This window comes from Pleurodeles waltl, chromosome 5 (genome assembly GCF_031143425.1).
Source record: "Pleurodeles waltl isolate 20211129_DDA chromosome 5, aPleWal1.hap1.20221129, whole genome shotgun sequence".
In the NCBI taxonomy this organism is placed as follows: domain Eukaryota; kingdom Metazoa; phylum Chordata; class Amphibia; order Caudata; family Salamandridae; genus Pleurodeles; species Pleurodeles waltl.
In genome coordinates, this window is record NC_090444.1 from 6,549,377 (window position 1) to 6,565,178 (window position 15,802).

Consider the following 15,802-nt stretch of genomic DNA (forward strand, 5'->3'; position numbering starts at 1 on the left):
GCTGTGTTAGTGTGTGCCTGCCTGCCTGCGCTGTATGTGTGTGTCTGTATGATATATGTTTTTGTGTGTGTGTGCCTGTCTGTGTTGTATGTGTGTGTCTGTGTGCTGTGATTGTATGTGTCTGCCTACCTGTCTGCACTTTGTGTGCATATGCTGTGTAGTGTGTTTGTGTGTGTCTGCCAGCCTGTCTTCTCGGTCCATGTGTATCAGCTGAGTGTTGTGACTGTGTGTCTGCCTGTCTGTCTGTGCGGTGTGTTTATGTGCTGCACGCTGCATTTGTGTGTCTCCCAGCCTGTCTGTGCGGTGTGTGTGTCAGTGTGGTGTGTGTGTTTGTATGCATCGGCCTGTGGTGTGTGTGTGTTTGGGTTCTGTGCTGTTTCTGAATGTCTGCCTTTCTGTCTGCTCTGTGTATGTGTCTGTGGGGTGTGTATGTTTATGTGTGTTTGCCAATGTGTCTGTGCTGTGTGTGCTGTGTGTGTGTGTCAGTGTGCCTTGTGTGTTTGAATGTGTCTGCCTATCTGTGTTGTGTGTGTATGTGCTGCGTGTTGTGTTTGTGAGTGTTTGTATGGGTCAGCCTGTCTGTCTGCCCTGTGTGTGTATAAGCTGCATGCTGTGTTTCTGTGTGTCTGCCAGCCTGTCTGCTGTGTGTGTGTGTGTGTTTGTGTCTGCACTGTGTATGTGTTGCGTGCTGTTTGCGTGATTCTTCCAGCCCATCTGCTCTGTGTGTGTGTTTCAGCTGAGTGCTGTGATTGTGTGTGTCTGCCATTCTGTGTGCGCTGTGTGTGTGTCTGTGTGATTGTGTGTGTGTATGTGTATGCCTGTGGCGTGTGTGTATGTGTATCATGATGTGTTTCTGTGTGTCTTCCTGTCTGTGCTGTGGTTGTGTCTGTGGGCTGTGTGTGTTTGTGTGTCTGCCTGTCTGTCTGTGCTGTATGTGTATGTGTTGCGTGATGCATTTGTGTGTCTGCCAGCCTGTTTGCTCTGTCTGTATGTGCCAGTGTTCTGTGTGTGTTTGTATGTGTCTGCCTGTGGTGTGTCTGTGTGGGTTTTGTGCTGTGTTTCTGTGTGTCTGCCTGTCTGTGCTTTGTGTGTGTGTCTGTGGGTTGTGTGTGTTTCAGTGTGTCTGCCTGTCTGTCTGCACTGTGTGTCTGTGAGCTGTGTGTCTCTCTGTCTGTGCTGTGTGTGTCAGTGTACTATGTATGTTTGTATGTATCTGTCTGTCTGTCTGAGCTATGTGTATGTGTTGAGGGCTGTGTTTGTGTGTCTGCGATATGTCTGCGCTGTGTGTGTGTGCTGTGTGTGTTGGTATGTGCCTGTCTGCGCTGTTTGTGTATGTGCTGCGTACTGAGCTTGTGTGTGTCTGCCTGTCTGTCTGTGCTGTGTGTGTATGTGCTGCGTGCTGTGCTTGTGTGTGTCTGCCTGTCTGTCTGCACTGTTTGTGTACGTGCTGCGTGCTGTGCTTGTGTGTGTCTGCCTGACTGTCTGCACTGTGTGTGTATGTGCTGCATGCTGTGCTTGTGTGTGTCTGCCTGTCTGTCTGCGCTGTGTGTGTATGTGCTGCATGCTGTGCTTGTGTGTGTCTGCCTGCGCTGTGTGTGTATGTGCTGAGTGCTGTGTTTGTGTGTGTCTGCCTGACTGTCTGCACTGTGTGTGTATGTGCTGCGTGCTGTGCTTGTGTGTGTCTGCCTGTCTGTCTGCACTGTTTGTGTACGTGCTGCGTGCTGTGCTTGTGTGTGTCTGCCTGACTGTCTGCACTGTGTGTGTATGTGCTGCATGCTGTGCTTGTGTGTGTCTGCCTGTCTGTCTGCGCTGTGTGTGTATGTGCTGCATGCTGTGCTTGTGTGTGTCTGCCTGCGCTGTGTGTGTATGTGCTGAGTGCTGTGTTTGTGTGTGTCTGCCTGACTGTCTGCACTGTGTGTATGTGCTGCGTGCTGTGCTTGTGTGTGTCTGCCTGTCTGTCTGCACTGTGTGTGTATGTGCTGAGTGCTGTGCTTGTGTATGTCTGCCTGACTGTCTGCACTGTGTGTGTATGTTCTGCGTGCTGTGCTTGTGTGTGTCTGCCTGACTGTCTGCACTGTGTGTGTATGTGCTGAGTGCTGTGCTTGTGTGTGTCTGCCTGACTGTCTGCACTGTGTGTGTATGTGCTGCGTGCAGTGCTTGTGTGTGTCTGCCTGTCTGCACTGTGTGTGTACGTGCTGCATGCTGTGCTTGTGTGTGTCTGCCTGACTGTCTGCACTGTGTGTGTATGTGCTGCGTGCTGTGTTTGTGTGTGTCTGCCTGGCTGTCTGCACTGTGTGTCTGTGAGCTGTGTATGTTTCTGTGTGTCTCTCTGTCTGTGCTGTGTGTGTCAGTGTGCTATGTGTGTTTGTATGTGTCTGCCTGTCTGTCTGAGCTATGTGTATGTGTTGAGGGCTGTGTTTGTGTGTCTGCGATCTGTCTGCGCTGTGTGTGTGTGCTGTGTGTGTTGGTATGTGTCTGTCTGCGCTGTGTGTGTATGTGCTGCGTGCTGTGCTTGTGTGTGTCTGCCTGTCTGTCTGCACTGTGTGTGTATGTGCTGCATGCTGTGCTTGTGTGTGTCGGTCTGCACTGTGTGTGTATGTGCTGCATGCTGTGCTTGTGTGTGTCTGCCTGTCTGTCTGCACTGTGTGTGTATGTGCTGCGTGCTGTGCTTGTGGTTGTCTGCCTGTCTGTCTGCACTGTGTGTGTACGTGCTGCGTGCTGTGCTTGTGTGTGTCTGCCTGACTGTCTGCATTGTGTGTGTATGTACTGCGTGCTATGCTTGTGTGTGTCTGCCTGTCTGCCTGCGCTGTGTGTGTATGTGCTGCATGCTGTACTTGTGTGTGTCTGCCTGTCTGTCTGCACTGTGTGTGTACGTGCTGCGTGCCGTGCTTGTGTGTGTCTGCCTGACTGTCTGCACTGTGTGTGTATGTGCTGCGTACTGTGTTTGTGTGTGTCTGCCTGACTGTCTGCACTGTGTGTCTGTGAGCTGTGTATGTTTCTGTGTGTCTCTCTGTCTTTGCTGTGTGTGTCAGTGTACTATGTGTGTTTGTATGTGTCTGCCTGTCTGTCTGAGCTATGTGTATGTGTTGAGGGCTGTGTTTGTGTTTCTGTGATCTGTCTGCGCTGTGTGTGTGTGCTGTGTGTGTTGGTATGTGTCTGTCTGCGCTGTGTGTGTATGTGCTGCGTGCTGTGCTTGTGTGTGTCTGCCTGTCTGTCTGCGCTGTGTGTGTACGTGCTGCGTGCTGTGCTTCTGTGTCTGCCTGACTGTCTGCACTGTGTGTGTATGTGCTGCATGCTGTGCTTGTGTGTGTCTGCCTGTCTGCCTGCGCTGTGTGTGTATGTGCTGAGTGCTGTGTTTGTGTGTGTCTGCCTGTCTGTCTGCACTGTGTGTGTACGTGCTGCGTGCTGTGCTTGTGTGTGTCTGCCTGACTGTCTGCACTGTGTGTGTATGTGCTGCGTGCTGTGTTTGTGTGTGTCTACCTGTCTGTCTGCGCTATGTGTGTATGTGCTGCATGCTGTGCTTGTGTGTGTCTGCCTGTCTGTCTGCGCTGTGTGTGTATGTGCTGCATGCTGTGCTTGTGTGTGTCTGCCTGTCTGTCTGCGCTGTGTGTGTATGTGCTGCATGCTGTGCTTGTGTGTGTCTGCCTGTCTGGCTGCGCTATGTGTATGTGTTGAGGGCTGTGTTTGTGTGTCTGCGATCTGTCTGCGCTGTGTGTGTGTGCTGTGTGTGTTGGTATGTGTCTGTCTGCGCTGTGTGTGTATGTGCTGCATGCTGTGCTTGTGTGTGTGTGCCTGACTGTCTGCACTGTGTGTGTATGTGCTGAGTGCTGTGCTTGTGTGTGTCTGCCTGTCTGTCTGCGCTCCGTGTGTATGTGCTGCGTGCTGTGCTTGTGTGTGTCTGCCTGTCTGTCTGCACTGTGTGTGTATGTGCTGAGTGCTGTGTTTGTGTGTGTCTGCCAGCCTGTCTGCGCTGTGTGTACCCACTTTGTGTGTATGTACAGTGCGGTCGCTGCTGGAATGGCTTACCCACACACAGGTATACACAAGACAAGAATCTAACTTAAGTCACATGCAGAGTCTGCACACTAGAATCTATACTGTACTTCTACCACCTCTTTGAGTATCTGACCAGCTTTAATGTGATTTCAAGGCCTGTGAGCTGCTGAAACATGGTTGCTGGGGGAAGAGGAAGTGCATGTAAATAGTTAAAATACAGACAAAATGAACTGAACTTACTGTGGAAAATATTGTCCAATAGACTGAAGATGAACTTTTGTCATCTGTAAACTAAAATACTTCCTTGATACCTGATTTTAGAGTATATCTAGAAGCTTGTGTAATGACTTCAAGAGCTCAGAAAAATAAAAAGACATACTCCTGAGATGCTTGAACAATAAAGAGAGTTACATCACTTAATTAGACAACAAGAGGGAAATAGAGAACTGGCTCAAAACAACATCAAGAACAGGAATTTCAACCTGCCATAATAGTGACTAGCAGGAACTCTAGTGCCCCCTCATGTTCTGGTAACTATAGAAGTAGTATTTTAATTCAATCTATGCTCACCTTGGGAAGGGAGTATAAATGTATCTAAGAAGAGTATTTCTATACTCACCATAAAATGCAGTGATAGGTCAACAACATGGCTGTGGAGGCTACAGCGGGTCAATATTCCATCCTTTACATGGTGGTGGCGTATCAAGGGTGCCAGGCTCAAACATGGTGTTCTCCTATAAAGGTAGAAAATAAGAACATCGTAGTGTTTTTGGCAGTGTTACCGTAGAATCTGGGTGGCATATTTACGAACCCCGTGCACCACAGGAGCGTCACTTTTATTGATGCGCAGAGTGCAGACCCATATCTACGAGGCCACACAAAGCCACTCTTTGTGGCTTTTCATGGCATCGAAGATATGGAGTAAGACAAGGCAGCGCTGGTAGCTGCGTTGCCTTACTTTGTGTTAGGGAGATGTCCCATGTGCGTTGAGGTGGGTGTTCCCATGCAAGAACCATTGGATTTCGACACATTCCCAGAATTACAAGGACTTGTAAACCTGAGAATGCGTCAGAATCTTACGCCTCCTGAGTGGAGGTGCAACAAGGAGAAATGTCTTTATTGTTCTTTGTTTTTACCCCATTCCCTGTGTGCCGCGTTCTGCAGCACACGTAGAACGTGGATTAAGCCTCCATGGATTGTTTCTGTGCAGGAAGGGGCCCCTTCCTGTATAAAAACAATCATGCATGCAATGTGGCACCCTTGCACCATGGTTGGCGCTTGGCCACCAAAATGGCGCCAGCACAAAGGAAAAGGACATTATGCACCATATTTCATAAATAAACTTGCTGAACAGCCCTGCACCACTATTCTAGTTCAAATGCCCCTGAGTCTTCAATTCTTACGCTGCTATATTTATTTCTGAAAAAAGCTGGATCCGATCAGCTTCATTCTTTAAACTCAAACATTAGTGATATGTATTTTAAAACAGGTATAATGATGTTGCAATCAGCAATTTACATAAATGCTAAAATTGGTAGGCCGGAACCACCAACGGTATTTCAAGCTCACATAGTGTAAAACAACAGACACTAGCCAAAGGATAGAAGTCCACTTAAAAGGATGGTTGTTTCATCAGAGGTGATGATTACTTAAAAACTGCCTCTCGCATTCCGTGCTGACTGTAATGTTCTGCATCTAGGCTGAGCGAGAGAGTACAGTGAAGGAGGTTGCTTAATCATGAGATGAATGTCTCAATCAGTTTCTAGTTTGTTGAATCGTGCTTTAAAAGGAGTTCTGCTTTTAATATACATTTTGGTACACATGCTAAGTGCGGAGCTGTCAATCCTTTGAGGCAAAATAAGATGGCTTGTCTGCATGATTGAATGTTATTTGCGTTAAACATGCATATGTATAGAAGGTGTAGAAAATCTTCCTGATTATATGCACATAGCCTGCATCTCCCGTTTTGTGAGTGATTGCTCCATTTTGGGACCATGTCCAGTGAAGGGAGAAGTCCCAACCTGGCATCCAGCACCTTTACTTTTAGGAATTTGTTTAGAGTTTCACCCAGATATGCCTGCGTTGTCGATGTCTTGTACGTGTTTATAGTCATCCATGAGTTGGACCGTGATCTGAACTTGTCTTTGTCCTTGATCAGCGAGAACTGTTTGATTTGCTTATTTATTAGCTTCTTAAATGTTTTATGTGGTGAGGACTTTTGCCACAGCTCTTCTGGCTGGAGTTGCTTGATTGCTAAGGCGATTTTGTCAGACCTTGAAATTGAGTCCCCAGGCGAGTTCAGGCCTGATTCCTCCCAGATTAGTGCTTTTAGTGTGTTTGGGGGCGTTTGTCTTAATAGAGAGGCATATTGAGAATAGCTCCATTCTGTACCAGGGCTTGGTCTTGTAGCCTGAATTCCAGTCTGATTTGTGCTGGTGAGAAGCAGTGTGGTAGGCAGAAGAGAAATCGAAAAACTTTACTCTGAGCGATGTTCAAGAAAGCATTAAACTTGTCGAATGTCAGGGAGGCCAGGAACTTTGCTCGGATCATAGTGAGGAGCCAACTCCAGGTTGGGCTTTGCAGTTTCGGCGATAGTTTTTGAAGTGCTGCAAGTTGCGATGCCACTGTGGCTTTCAGGGTGTTTAAATGCACGCGGTGAGACCACCTTTCTTGCAACCAGACTCCCACTATTGGTTCTGCCCACAAGCTGGTTTCCACAGAGCCACTGCTTGTTCTTTATTATGCGCTTGCCAAAGATAACTACCTTGGTTTTCTCCAAGTTTAACATCAACTTGTTGGATTTGCAGTACTGATCCAGGGTGTTTAGCAACTTTTGCAGCCCTTTGCCTGATAGGTTCAAGAGGATGATGTCATCCGCATAAAGAAGTGCGGTTAGAAGTTGGTCGCCTATTTTGGGGGGATGGGCACTGGCAGAGTTCAGCTGTGCACACAGATCTGCAAAATATAGATTGAATAACACTGGGTCTAGGACGCAGCCTTGCTTTACTCCTCTTCCTATCGGAATTTCTCTCCGAGACTCTTCCATTGCAGACGACTTTTACCCTGGACCAGTTGTCAGAATATAAGAGCTGAATTCCTTTTAGAATTCCTTTTAGCAAGTTTGGCTGGTATATTGAGTTCCAGTAATTTATTCCACAATCTGTGCCATTCCACAGAGTCAAAGGCTTTAGAAAGGTCAAGAAAGCAGGTGTACAAGGCCATTTTCTTTTTTTGTGTATTTTTCTGCCAGCAATGCTAGTGCTACCAGGTTGTCAGTGGTCCATGATGAGGGACGGAAACCTGTTTGGTTCAGTGTGATTAGGTTTTGTTTGGTAGCCCAGTTTTTTATCTCAACTAGTAGGCACTCTGTGAATATTTTTGCATAAGTGTTGCAGTGGGCACTCAAGCGATAGCTGTCGGGGTTCCCATACGGTCCTTTCTTGCAAATTGGATAGAGAATTGCCCCTCTCCAGGAGCCAGGGATTTTATTTTCTATGACTCAAGAGCTGAACAGATTACTAAATTGGTTGGACCAAAATTTCAAATGGTGTTTTAAGACCCCAGTCGGGAGGCCGTTTGGGCCGGGGGCCCCATTGGTTCTGCAATGCCTAAGGCGTTCTTTGATCTGTTGTACATCGAAGGTTAAGTGATTTAGGTCATGATTTAAGCATGTGTTGCATTTATCCACTTCCTGACAATCATATAGTTCGGAGATATACTCACACCATTTTGCTTCAGGCACGGTGTTGCTTAAGGTCCATACCGCCCCATGTTCCAATTGGTTGATGATGGACCAAAGGGGGCGGCTGTTCTTTTGTTTGCATGCCTCCATGACTTTGATCCATTCCTGGTCTCCGTGTGCCTGCTTTGCTTCCCAGACTGCCTTCTTGCATTTCTTTCTTAAAGTTTGGAAGGAACTGTGTTGTCTAGTCTCCAGGTGTTGTTTCTTTAGAGCTCTGGCAGCTTTGCAGAGCTGTTGCCTTTGTTGCTTTAGAGTTTGTGTGAACCATTGGTTTTAGTTCTGTGGGGGTCCGAGGATGTGCAATTGTAAGGGAGCTAGCTGGTCCCTTAGTGAGGTTAGCATTGCTTTCCATCTGATGATTATATCCGGTTGGGTCCCTGGGTTCGATTTCCAAGTCTCATATTTTCCCAAACACATGTTTGAGCACCTTATTCGGTTGAGATGGCTACCTGGATCCTGTGCCCCTATGTTGTGCATTTGTGGCATGCAGTGATTGTTTTTTGTGATTTCCATGACTTGTGGGTAATGATCACTTTCGCATCTTACTTCCTTGCCAAATACTTGAATGTCATTGAAGAACGCTGCAGATGTAAATGTGTAATCAAGGGTGCTAGCTGATTTCTTTCATATGTTCGTTGGATTCACTGGGCTGTCTGTTGGGAAACGACCGTTCAAAGCTCTCAATCCTAAAGCCTCCAATGCTATCACCAGTGGGTGATCGCATTTGTCCATTTCGCTGTAGCTTGGTACTTGCTATGGAATGCCCAGGTGTTGATCTAAGGCTCCTTCTCTGGTACTCCTGTACCTATGGTTGGCCATATTTAGGTTGAAGTTGCCTGTGATGAGCCAGGAGGCGTTCCCGTACGAGGCCTTTAGAGATTGCAGCTCGTATTGCGTGGTGTCTAATAACTGCTGTTTGTGGGTTGCATTGTGGTTGATATAGATGTTTAATATTATGACCGAGGTTGGTTCCTGGTCTAACAGCCAGTTTTCAATGAAGACGGTTAACATGTGGGCAGGAAGCGGGTCAATTTTCCTTGCCTTTAATGATTTACTTGTGTTTATATAGGTGAAAAGGCCTCCCTTGGGGTGTCCCTTGCCTTTTTCTTTAGTTGCTGGACTGAAGAATTCTTGGAATCCTGCTAACGGATTTTCCTCAACACGACAGGTTTCTTGTAGGCAGATGATATAGAAGTTTCTCAAGAAGGAATCCAGGTTTGGGTCATGACTGTTTTTGGTTGACCCTGCTATGTTCTAGGATCTTTTTTTTGTTGCCCACGGTAGGTTTGTGCTGTCATCCAGGGTTCGCAATATTTTTGGTGATCCAGGGTCCCATCACCTGTCATTAATACAGGTATAAAGAAATACCCACATGCTGTATTTCGGACAGTTGTGTGAGTCTGTACATTGAATAAGATGTGTGAATTATCCACAGAAATGTTTTTAGGCATGGGCAAAGTGGCCAGTTGCCCAGACCCCCCATTTTCAAAGGGGGACTCCTGAGAAGGTGAACTTTCCCTCCTTTTGACCTCGGTCTGTTCTTCCTTTACCCCTTACTCTGTCCATATGTATTAGAGTCATCTTCAGGATTTTTGGGCACAGGACAGGGCATATGTAACTTTTTTGTGAAATTTTAACATTTAATTCAAAATTGTTTGGCATCTTACAGACTTTAATACCTGCAAATAGGTAATTACATTCAAAGTTGTTCTAAAATAGGGCCCTCAAAATAAGTATTGCCCAGGGCCCCCAAAATCCTTAAGATGACACTGTTGTCATACCCAGTGGAATTGCTTTTGTTACACATTCATGTTAATTTACTGTTCAAAGGCGGATGCCGAACATTTTTGAATGGTAATTGAGAAAATGAATAGAACGAGCAGCCTGTGTGCAGCTGCCGGGCCTTTGCAAAAAAAAGAAAAGAAATGCTCTCCCATGGAGGGCTTAAACTGATATGAAATGAGAACCTGAGAAGCAAAGAGTCCCACTTGTCAGCATTGGAAGGATACAATTCACCCAATCAGAAATAGTGCTGAAGCACAAACGCTTGCTTGTGGACGAAGATAGAAATAGAGAGGAGAGCCATTAAATAAAGAGCAGGGAACTGAGATAGGCACGAAAGCGATCCAATCACGAGAAAGGGGCTGACACAAAGTGCAATCTAAGTACCTGTTTAAGAGAGGGGGACAATGTCTGGTGAGACAGTAGAAACGATCACAAACAATTCTGGGAATTTATATAATGATTGCACTCCTCTGTAGTGTGGGAAAAATGTTGTTTGAGCACATTCTGGTGCATTTGCAAAACTGGGTTGAGAAGAAGGTAACAATTCATCATACTGCATCTAGAAAACAGCAACATCTTACAGGCAATATTTTATTGCTGACTTTGGTTTTTCAAAACTATGGCCCTCATTTCAACATTGGCGGTCTTTTTGCAAGACCGCCAAGTTACCGCCGCGGTGAAGACCGCCAGCCGTGGCGGTCTTCCGCTCCGCGTATCATGACCGCTGGCAGCGTACCGACGTTTTCCGTACGGAAATCTGCCAGCAGCTACACTGGCGGTCGGCGGGAAAGTGGAGGCCGCTCAACCTCCACCGCCACACCAACACAACACCGCTCACAGAATCACAACCCACATTTCTGTGTGGCGGTGTTCTGGTGGCGGTGTGCTGGTGGCGGTGATGTCCCCATGGATCCCGTCGCCTCCCGGAGGACCAACGCACAAGGTAAGTTGATCGTCCGTTAGGGGAGGGGGTGGGGGGGTGTTGTGTGTTGTGTGCGTGCATGGGGGTGTGCGTGTGAGTGTGTAGAGGGGGTGTGTGAGTGCGTGTATGCGGCCGGCGGGTGCTGCTGTGTCTATGGGAAATGTGTGCAGTTCGGCCGGTGCGCATGTCTGCATGTATGTGTGCGGGTATGTGTCCTCGTTGTGTATGTGTGTGTGTAGGGGTGTGTATATGTGCATGTTGGGGGTGTGTGCATGTAGGGGTGCGTGTATGTGCATGTTGGGGTGGGGGTGGGGAGGGGGTTTGTACCACCTCTGGGGGGTGGCAGGGGGGTGGAGGGTGGGGGGGGAGGACTCGTGGGGGGTAGTGGGGGGTGGGGGAGACCCCTATCAGTGCCAGGGAAGGAATTCCCTGGTATCGATAGTGCCTACCGCCATGGTTCTCATGGCGGTTCCCAACCGCCAGAAACCGCGGCGGTATGCAGGGTCCTGATACCGTTGGCGGTCTAGTGACGACCGCCGGGCCGGAGACCGCAACCTCCAGCCCGGCGGTCATTACCGCCGTGGCAGTCGGTGTGGTGAAGTGGCGGTCGATCGCGGCGGTGACTGCCGTGGTCAAAATTCCATTTTTTTTGCTGCCGGTCTGTTTGCGGTCTTACCGCCGCTTCTCCGCCGACCGCCAGGGTTGGAATGAGCGCCCATATGTTAAAAAAATCAATTGGCCTTTTTCTTTCACGGACTCTACATCTGTGTTTGACTCTTCTCTGGTTAGCATTGTGGAAAAAATAAAATATCTGGCATCCACTCTTGGTTACTTGCATTAGTAATAGAAACTGGGGGCATGTTTATCATTGAGTTACGTCGTCCTTCTGCCACGCGTGGAGGCGTAAGGGCGACACAACCATGAAGTCAGATGATCAAGCCATAAATTGCCACCTTGCATGGCCCTGCACAGTGTGATAAATCTAGAGTAAAGTAAGGCAGCTCAAATCATTGTGTTGCATTTCTCAGTCCCTGTAAAGAGATCCATGGGTGGAGCATGGGTGGATTTTGGCACTTTCACAAATTTACCATCACTGGTAAACCCAGGAACGCATGAAACTGCTACTCTTTCCCAGGGGAGGCACAACAAGGAGAAAGTGTGCATTCTGCATTCTGCAGACACATAGCAAGAGGGAAAAGTCTCCATGGATTGGATTTGTATAGAAATGTGCCCTTTCCTACACTAAAAAAAAATCCCTGCCTACAACGCAGGTACCCTTGCACCATTGTGCCTGTGCTGGTGTTAGGCAGCCAAAAGGGCACCTGTGTCAGGAGAGGAGAGGACAGTGCCATATCATGTTAAATACGGTGCATTCCTTCCCTTTCACGCAGCACAGCAAGGTGGCTCACTGCGCTGAGTGAAAGTTTGATAAATATGCTCCTCAATCTAATACCTCAATTAAATGGATGATGGGTGTAGAAAGGGGATTACCTAGGAAAATTGTAATTAAAACTAGGCTGAAGCGAACATGTTTTCAGCTCCATTTTAATCCTCTTATCCCCAGAAGCGTTGACAGGTTTAGAATATCACCCAAGCCAGGGAGGTAAGTCCTGATCAGTTATTTTCTGGGCTGAAGATCTGTTCTTAGTTCACATCACACCTGCAGCTGTGCAGAGGAGCAATGACTGCGGTAATGTTACTGTGCAAGACATTTCCTTAAAATGAATGTCTCTAAGCCATACACAAAGGCAATGTGTGGGTGAAATCTTGTGATCAAATAAAAATGCTTTCTAAATTATGTTACAACAGAGCAGAAAAAAAGTTTTGTTACCTTGGTGTTGTACTTTCACAAACTTTGGATTTTGGAAAGAATGCGTACAGAAACTAGCAGCTTTCACTGGTCTTATTGTCAGGAAATGGACTAAATTGTTTGCTCCATGAGGACTCCTTAGGGTTAGAAGGTGTAACAGCACAGGAGGCCAGGGGGCGTATTTATCAAAGTGTTGCATCACCCGTGCGCCATGCAAGGTGGGGCACAAGGGCACCACAACACTAAAGTAAGATTTATCAAACCACACAAGGCAACCGTATGTGGCCCTGAGCGGCTTGATAAATCTGGAGTAATGCAGGGCAGATCGCTGTGTTGCATTGCTCTGCCCCAGGGAGGAGTTCCATGGTGGAGCGTGGGCGTTCATATACATTACTGGTAAACCTGAGAATACGTCAAAATCCCACACCTCCCAAGGTGCGGCATAACAAGGAGAAATATCTTTATATTGCCTCGTTACTTCCTCTTTCTATGTGCGCTACATTCTGCAGCACACAAACGGAGGCAAATGCCTCTGAGGATTGTTATTGTTCATGACGTAGTCCCTTCCTGCACAAAAACAATCCTGTCTGTAAGGTATGCACCCTTCCAAAACTGCCTTAGTGCTAGGCAGCCAAATGGGCGCCAGAAAAAGGAAAAGGCATAAATTTAATGTTAAACACTGCGCATTCCGGCCCTTTCTATTTCATGCAGCTCTGCGAGTTTCTAGCTATCTGTTCAAGCTGGGCTGGGAAGTTATTTGCAAGTTTTGAAACAGACAGGAGCCCTGTCCGTGTGTGGGCACCAAGAATATTGAACCCCACATCACCACAACATGGCTCCTAGAAATTCAGACTCAAGAATAGTTCAGATAACCATGAATGACGCAAACTAAATTTAATGCAATGCTTACAGTGGAAGCTCTTGATATGATTGACAGCTGATAAAGCTTTATTTTAAAGGGCCCCTTAAAAAAGTCGTGAGAGTGCTCAGAATCTCTCACACAAGAGCCTTGTGTGTGCCTCCCACGTCCCTGCAGCGTCTCACAATCTCCCATCTCAGGTGCCTTGTGTGCAACTCACACGTCCCTGCGGCATCTCACAATCTCAAGTGCCTTGTGTGCACCTCAAACGTTCCTGCAGCGTCTCACAATCTCGCATCTCAGGTGCCTTGTGTGCGTCTCACACGTCCCTGCAGCGTCTCACAATCTCCCATCTCAGGTGCCTTGTGTGCGTCTCACACGTCCCTGCAGCGTCTCACAATCTCCCATCTCAGGTGCCTTGTGTGCGTCTCACACGTCCCTGCAGCGTCTCACAATCTCCCATCTCAGGTGCCTTGTGTGCGTCTCACACGTCCCTGCAGCGTCTCACAATCTCCCATCTCAGGTGCCTTGTGTGCACCTCGTACTTCCATGTCTCGTCTCACAATCTCCCATCTCAGGTGCCTTGTGTGCGCCTCACACGTCCCTTCACTCGTTCAATCTCCCATCTCAGGTGCCTTGTGTGCGCCTCACACGTCCCTGCCGTGTTTCACAATCTCACAACTCAGGTGGCTTGTGTGTGCGTCACACGTAGCCACCTGTCAGCTGACAAAGCAGAGTCCACTGCATCGTTGTTTATGAGCACTTGCTGATGGTGCAGCAAGCGCTAGGGGAGTCAAAGCGCTATACAGAAGAACAACATGGTCCAGGCCGGAGAGAGAGCACACGGAATATCGTTTTAATGGAGTAAACATAGTCCACACTGTAGAGAAGTGTGCAGTGATACATCCTTGCAGGGATGGCAAAGGTGCTGTAGAGAAAATCCTAAGTGTAGAATATACAGAGAAATATGCCCTGAAAAAGCTAATTGTTGAGGTTGCCAGGGGTGTCAGCAGAGACTGAGCACAGAAGTTAAAAAACATGTTAGGAGGCACAATTACTATTAATTCACGCAGTGTGGCGCGGCAAGGTGACAGTGAGACAGCAGAAATGCGCCATATTTACAAAGATATAGAGCATTCCTGCTCTCTTGCTGTGTTGGGGCACTCTGTGCCACCTAGCCCCAACACACACAGAGGCATATTCCTCTTTCTAAGTTTGCAGAATGCAGCACACATGGTGCAAAGAGGAAGTATTGAGGAGAAACATCTCACAAGTAGGACCCTCTGATAGGTAGGCGGAACATTTTGGTCTTGGGAGTGCCCATACTCCACCTATGTAGGAGCTACGCAACGCAAAGTAACGTAAGGCAGCTCTATGCACCGCGCTGCCTTACTTTGTATTCATTCATCAACGCGAAACCACCCAAAGTGGATTTGTGCGGCTTAGTGAATGCCAAAAATGATTTCGCGTCGGGCTGCGGCACAAAAGTGATGCAACCCTGACGCGGAATCAAGTAAATCTGCACCTAAGTGCACGCGGTGCTATCCTAATGTAGTGATATCATGGGGCATATTTACTTACGATTCATGAAAACAGCGGCAGCCAGCAAAGTTACTGTGCAAAAGAGAGACAGCAGAAATGAACCATAGCTACTAAGATATGTTGCATTCCTCTTGTCTGCTAGCGCTCATTCACTGCTTGCTGCCTAGAGCCAACCTAGGCGCCTGCACAACAGGCCTTGTTACTTTGTATTTACTAAATCACTCAAAGTGGCTTTGCATGGCTTGGTAATAACAAAAATGATTTTGTGTCAGGGCTGTGCCACAAAAGCGATGCAACCCCTTCTCAAAATGTCAGTAAATCTGGCCCTATCTTGTGACAGTAACAGTCACTGTGGTGAAGTCAGTGTCTAGGTGATAAACATGGAGGCCACCTAGACACCACCTTATGTCATGGGGGGACACTAGGAACATGACCTGTGCCACGAGAATTCATAGGCCTCACTTCCTTTTATCAATTACAGGGAGAATCGGCACATGTCCTCCGGAAGTGGATGAAAAATGTGATCTGGTGACTGCCACAAAACCATGCAGGACTGACAAGGACTGTCCTTTCCCACTGAAGTGCTGTGGCTCCTGCGTGAAGACGTGCGTGCACCCCATACACAGTAAGTGTCATCACCTCTCCATAGGCAATGACAAGTAAACTCAGGTGTACCCTACTCTCTCAAAGGTGCCACCTGGGCAGCCCCTCTGTCCCCCACAGCATCCCTTGCCTTGTCTGTGTGTTGACCTTGGTGCATCTTGGCTCCTGCGTGAAGACGTGTGTGCACCCCATACACAGTAAGTGTCATCACCTCTCCATAGGCAATGACAAGTAAACTCAGGTGTACCCTACTCTCTCAAAGGTGCCACCTGGGCAGCCCCTCTGTCCCCCACAGCATCCCTTGCCTTGTCTGTGTGTTGACCTTGGTGCATCTTGGCTCCTGCGTGAAGACGTGTGTGCACCCCATACACAGTAAGTGTCATCACCTCTCCATAGGCAATGACAAGTAAACTCAGGTGTACCCTACTCTCTCAAAGGTGGCACCTGGGCAGCCCCTCTGTCCCCCACAGCATCCCTTGCCTTGTCTGTGTGTTGACCTTGGTGCATCTTGGCTCCTGCGTGAAGACGTGCGTGCACCCCATA

The 15,802-nt window shown here is 47.8% G+C and overlaps 1 long non-coding RNA gene across 1 annotated transcript in view; it reads left to right on the forward strand.

Moving 5' to 3' along the window:
• The window catches only part of LOC138295226 (uncharacterized), a 32,937-nt gene that overhangs the window by 4,380 nt on the left and 12,755 nt on the right, over positions 1 to 15,802 (forward strand). Inside the window, exon 2 of the long non-coding RNA XR_011203546.1 lies at positions 15,138 to 15,281. This is a non-coding gene — a long non-coding RNA (uncharacterized lncRNA). The remainder of the gene's footprint in view (positions 1 to 15,137; positions 15,282 to 15,802) is intronic.